At 39.9% G+C, this 6,106-nt stretch overlaps 1 pseudogene; it reads right to left on the minus strand.

The window, feature by feature from the left end:
• Positions 1-2,325: 2,325 nt before the first annotated feature.
• LOC102906208 (peptidyl-prolyl cis-trans isomerase D pseudogene) lies at positions 2,326-3,446 on the minus strand (annotated as a pseudogene).
• Between the last annotated feature and the right edge of the window lie 2,660 nt (positions 3,447-6,106).

Below are 6,106 nucleotides of genomic sequence, written 5' to 3' on the forward strand. Positions count from 1 at the left end.
TATCATCCTTTAGATATATGCTCAAGAGTGGTATAGCTGGGTTTTGAAGTAGATGGACACCCATCTTCCTGAGGAATTTCCATCTTGATTTCCATAGTGGCTATACAAGTTTGCACTCACACTAGCAATGGAGGAGTATTTCACTTGCTCAACATCCTGGCTAGCATGAACTGTCACTTGTGTTACTGGTGTTCATCATCATGAAATTTTCAGACAAATGGATAGAACTAGAAAAAGTCATCCTGAGTGAAGTAATCCAGACCTAGAAAGACAAAAATGATATGTATTCACTTATAAGTGTATATTAGCCATTAAGTAAATGATAACCAAGCTACAATTCATAACCCAAAGAGGTTAAGTAAAGGTGAGGGGTCTATGGCCACACTAATTGAAGCCCATGAACTGGGGACTGGTGGCTGTGGAGCCCCCATGGGACTGGACTAGGCTCTCTGGATACGGAAGACAGTTGTTAGACTCAAACTGTTTGGGGGCACCCAGGCAGGGAGATTGGGATCTGTCCCTGGTGCATGGGCAGGTTTCTGGGAATCTGGTGCCTGTGGTGTGACACCTTGGTGCAGTGGGAAGAGGCTTGGACCTGCCTAGGCTCAGTGTGCTGGGCTCTGCTGACTCCCCAAGTGAGACCTTGATTTGGGGGGATGTGGGGTTGCGGGGTGGCTTAGGAGAGAGGGCTGGGGGAGGTGGGGAAGGGAGGAGGGGGGTCTGTGGGTAGTATGTGAAGTGAGTAGAAAATTTCTGAATAAAGAAAAATGAAAAAAATGGTGAGGGGTCTAGAGGAGATGCAGGGATCTCCCTGGGAGGGGGAAATAGAATACATTTTAGGAGCAGACTAGGAGGCTGTAGGGATGGGAGCAGGGCATCAGATGTTGGGGAGGGGATACAGTGGAGGGAGAGAGTGTTGGAAGAGATAGATGGAATTGGAGAGCAATTGGAGGGTAATGTGGAAATCTAATGCAGTGGAAACTTCCTGGAATCTATTAAGATGATCCTGATGAGGACTCCTAGGTAATGGGAGGATACATAGTCTCAACTGGCCAACTCTTGTCATCATGCAAAACTTCCAGTGGTGGGACTGGGTTGCATTCAACTGAGTTGTTGGTCACGGGGGTCCCATGGAAATCCCCAAATAACCCAAGCTGTTGCTAAGACAAAAGGTTGCTCTCCCCAAACTGACAGCAGGGCCCCATCACTGAGAACAATACCCACACAACTCATTTAACATGGAGAAGTGGAGCTGGTGCCTACATGAAGCCCTCATCCCTATCCCTACAATCTAGACTCTGGTGCAGGAAGGTACTCTGCAGGAAGTAGTCAAAAAATATTTGGTTTGAGTTAAGGCTGCATGAGAGGGAACTGATGTCAGAAACTGCTTTGGTAACCAAGAACGAAAGACTAGCTAGCCCAGAGACCTAGGGTAAAACCAAGCACTACTGGTGCAAAAAAAAAAAAAAAAAAATCAATAAAATGACTCGTACTGATATTCTGCTATACTTATAGACCAGTGCCTTATGCAGGCATCATCAGAGAGGAGACTTCCTTTGGCAGCAGATGGGAACAGATTGGGAAACCCACAGCCAGAAATTATATTGAAGAGAGAGACTCTAAATAGAAAGTCTCCATTAAATCCCACCCCCTCAGAGCTCAGAGAATCCCCCAGAAGTAGAGTTGAAAAGACTGTAAAAGCCAGAGGGATAGAGGACACCAGGAGAACAAGGCCTTCTGAATTTACTAAGCAAGGCTCATATGAGCATGCAGAGAATGAAGCAACAAACACAGGGCCTACAAGGATCTACACCAGGTCCTCTGCATATATTTATACCTATTAGCTTAGTATTTTTATGGGAGTCCTGACTGTGAGAACAAGTGGGTTTCTGACTCTTTTGCCTGCTCTTAGGACCTATTTCCTCCTGTTGAGTTGTCATATCCAACTTGATATGATAGTTTTTGTTTCATCTTATTATATTTTATTTTGTCGTGTTAAATTGTTATCTCTTAGAAACCTGTTATTTTATAACAAGAGATGAAAGAGAGTGGATCCAGAGGGGAAGAAAAGTGGGGAGGAACTAAGAGGAGTAAAAGCAGATGAAACTATAATCAGGATATATTGTATGAGAAAAGAATCTATTTTCCTTTTCTTTCTTTTTTTTTTATACTTTATAACACTTTATTAAGAAGTAACCTACATGAGTGCTTCTATGTAAACAATGATGACAAAAAATCAAAGGAAACATATCAGGGATCATATGTAGACAGTAACATATTCTTTATATAATCAACATGTAATATTTAAGCAAAGTTTATTCCTTATTAAGCAAACGTTTTTGCATACACTGCCTTCTCTTTATCTTTCTGTGCTTTTATCATTTGTTTAACTTTAATCAATTCTGCCTAGGTAGATTTATCTCCTGGGGCTATCTCCTGGGACTTCTTAAGATTGGCCAATGCTGGGTCATAGTCTTTCCATCTTTGCCATCCTTGCATTTTGCAGTATAGTGCTATGGTATTTGACAGGTCCATTTCAAGACCCTCCAGACAATTGCCAGTTGCTCCCTGCCAATTTGACATCTTCAGTTGCAAGCATCAATATTCAGTACACAGCTTAAGGCTATAGGTTGCAGTCCGGATTTATCTGCTTTGTCAATAACAGCCTTTGAACTACCCATGTACGTTAAAACCTTTGGGTTTTTTAATAGCTATCTCCCAACTCTAAGATTTGAAAAAGGTTGTTTCAATATTTTTAAGTCTTCTGTTACTAATAAAATTTTATCTAAATCTTTTAAATCTGTATCGGCATGCTTGAGGGAATTTGGATATATGTCACCAGAGCCACCTTTGGGGAATGTCCCCAGTCACCACCTTCTTTCAATTCTCCACATTCAGTGACAACAGTTCACCATTCACTTCTATAATTTTCAAGAACCCATGCCACACCTGGTCCTTTAACTACTTGTCTAAATACTACATTTCCCATCCAAATTTAGAGTTGGAATCATTGTGACAAAGCACTGAGAATCATTTGTATTGGAGCCTGCATTTGCCATATTCAGCAAACCCTCCAGATCAGGCTAATAATGAAAATTTTCATCTTCAAAATTTTCATTACAAATACTTTCTCCACCCGTGCCCTTCTGATTTGGCAAGTGTCCACCCTGAATTATGAATTTCTTAATAATTCGGTCGAAGGGGCATCCTTTTTACATGGAGAGGTTTCCCAGTTGTGGATCCAGTGCCCTTTCTCCTGTATACAATGCATGAAAATTTTCTGCAGTTTTAGGAACAATATGTACAAACAATTCTAAAATGATTCTGCCAACTCACTCCTAGCTAATGTCCATGTCAAAGAATACCTGTGGGTTCTTGAGATTGGAAGGCTTGGCTGTTAAGAAGAGGTGCAACATCTTCAATGCCAGCACTGGGAAACAGGACATGAGCACCTTGAACACAATAAGGCCTCAAAGAATCTATTTTCAATAAAAGAAAAAAATTCAGAAGGTATAGAGGACAACAAGCACCAAGGAAATAAGGCCTTCTAAACACAGCACAATATAAACTCACAGAGACTATGGCTGCATGTACAAGCCCGTATGGGTCTGGGTCAGATGCTTTCTCAGTGCTGGGGGGAAAGTGGACATAGCCCCCAACCCTAACCCCAAAACTGTCTTCAATTGGTAACTGGTAGCAAATGAAAAATTAGGCATTTTCCCCCCAAGGGAGTCTCATTGGGTTTACAAATCATTCTTAAAGGTAGGCCATATGTGCTATGGAATAATCCTTCTGTACACTGTGTGACTATATGTCACTATGATTGGTGTAATAAACAAGCTGACTGGTCAGTAGCTGAACAGAATAAAGTTGGGTAGGAAAGCCAAACTGAGAATGATGGGAAGAGGAAGGGGAGAGTTAGAAGAGTTGCCAGCCAGATGGAGAACAAGTCAGCCACACAAAATGGGAAGGAAGTAAAGGCCATGAGCCTCATGGGGCAGCACATACATTAATAGAAATGGTTTAAGTTGTAAGAGCTAGTTAGTAACAAGCCTGAGCTATTGACCAATCATTTATAACTAATATGAGTCTCAATGTGTTTGAGAGTGGCTGTGGAATGGGAAAACTCCACCTACACCCATATTTAGCAGTAGATAGTCAACACAAAATGAACTCAGCAGTATTTTTGAGGTTCCCCTCTTACATTACTTTTTCAGGGTATCATTTTTATTACATTAAGGTCGTGTGTGTGTGTGTGTGTGTGTGTGTGTGTGTGTGTGTGTAGTGATTTCTTGCTTTGTGTTTTTGTGGGATTTCTGCATATATGAACATGTGTGTCTATGTGTTTCTTGTGCTTTTTTTCTTTGTGTCTTTTTCTTCTGTTTGTTTTGTCCTATTCCAGTTTGTTTTATCTTATTTTGTTTTATTACTATTCTTTAGATGCCTTTTTTCTACCAAGAGAAAGTGTGGGTAGTTGAATCGAAGGAAAGGTAAGGAGAATCTGGGAGGAATTAAGGGATGGGAACTATAATCTGAATGTATTTTTTTGAAAAAAAAAACTATTTTAAATAAAAGAAAAATAGAATGTTATCCATCATGGAAATGCAAATTCAAACTACTTTGAGATTTCTTCCAACTCCAGTTGGAATGGCCAAGATTAATTTAAAAAAATGACAATAAATGCTGGTGAGGATGTGGTGAAAGGGGAATGCATATTCTTCATTGCTGGTGAGAGTGTAAACTGGCATAGCCATGATGGAAATCAGTGTGGAGGTCTTCCCACCAAGAAGATGAAAATAGATCTATACCACTCAGGCACAGACCCAAAAGGCTATACATCTTATGGCAAAGCCATTTGTTCATCCATGTTCATTCTGCTCTACTCATAATAGCCAAAATACAAATAGTTTAGATGTCTATCAGCTGATGAATGGATAATGAATATGGGACATTTACACAATGGAATACTATTCAGCTTTAAAAAAGAATGCAATTATGAAATTTGTAGGTAAATGGATTGAGTAAAAAACAATTGTGGTGATTTTGTATTTCCCGGAAATATTGTGCACCCTAATAAACTTATTTGGGGTCAGAGAACATAATAGCCACTAGATACAGAGGCCAGAAAATGGTGGCACACATACCTTTAATCCTAGCATTCCAAAGGCAGAGATCTGTCTGGATCTCTGTGAATTCAAAGCCACACTGGAAACAGCCAGGCATGGTAACACACACCTTTAATCTCAGGAAGAGATGGCAGGAAGCAGAAAGGTATATAAGGTATGAGGACCGGAAACTAGCCTGGTTAATACTTTAGGCTTCTAGCAGCAGTTCAGCTGAGATCCATTGTATAAGGACACAGAAGCTTCCAGTTTGAGGAAAAAGGATCAGCTGAGAAGTTGGAAAACTGAGGTCATCTGTGGCTTGTGTCTGTCTCTCTGGTCTTTTAGCATTCACCCCAATACCTGGCTCTGGGTTTGTTTTTTATTAATAGGACCTTTTAAGTTTCATCCTACAAACAACCATACTTTGGTAACTCAGACACAGAAAGACAAACATTGAATGTTTCTCTCCTATATGGATATCATCTTTTATGCTTTTGATAGATGTATTTCACTTGAAATACTCACAAATGTTTGGTAGCTAGTAAGAGACTGAGGGGTTGTCTTCCAAATAAGGAGAAACAGAACACAATTCTATTGAGGGATAAAAGTGAAATCATAACAAGAGGATTAAATGGGTAGAGTCAGGATAAATGGAAGAATATGGGGAGAGATAACTTACACTAAAAGCCTTTGAAAAGACATATGGAAAGTAACTAGTATAGAAGCTTCCTAAAACTAATTCACATGAAATTATCATATAATTGGGGAAACAATATCCCATATCCTACCAAATAAATCCCCAGTACCAGTAATGAGTTGCCTATTTTTAATTTTCCAAATGGATCTCAGAAACTCCCAAATAATTACAGATATTGCCTATGTTATTGGTTACCCTATATAACATGATACTAAGACTCTATTGCTAAAGACACCATAATTATTTCATAGAACATGGAGACATCTAGCTGGTATGCAAGTGGACACTTCACCCATATTGGCTG

Source organism: Peromyscus maniculatus, chromosome 7, assembly GCF_049852395.1.
Source record: "Peromyscus maniculatus bairdii isolate BWxNUB_F1_BW_parent chromosome 7, HU_Pman_BW_mat_3.1, whole genome shotgun sequence".
In the NCBI taxonomy this organism is placed as follows: domain Eukaryota; kingdom Metazoa; phylum Chordata; class Mammalia; order Rodentia; family Cricetidae; genus Peromyscus; species Peromyscus maniculatus.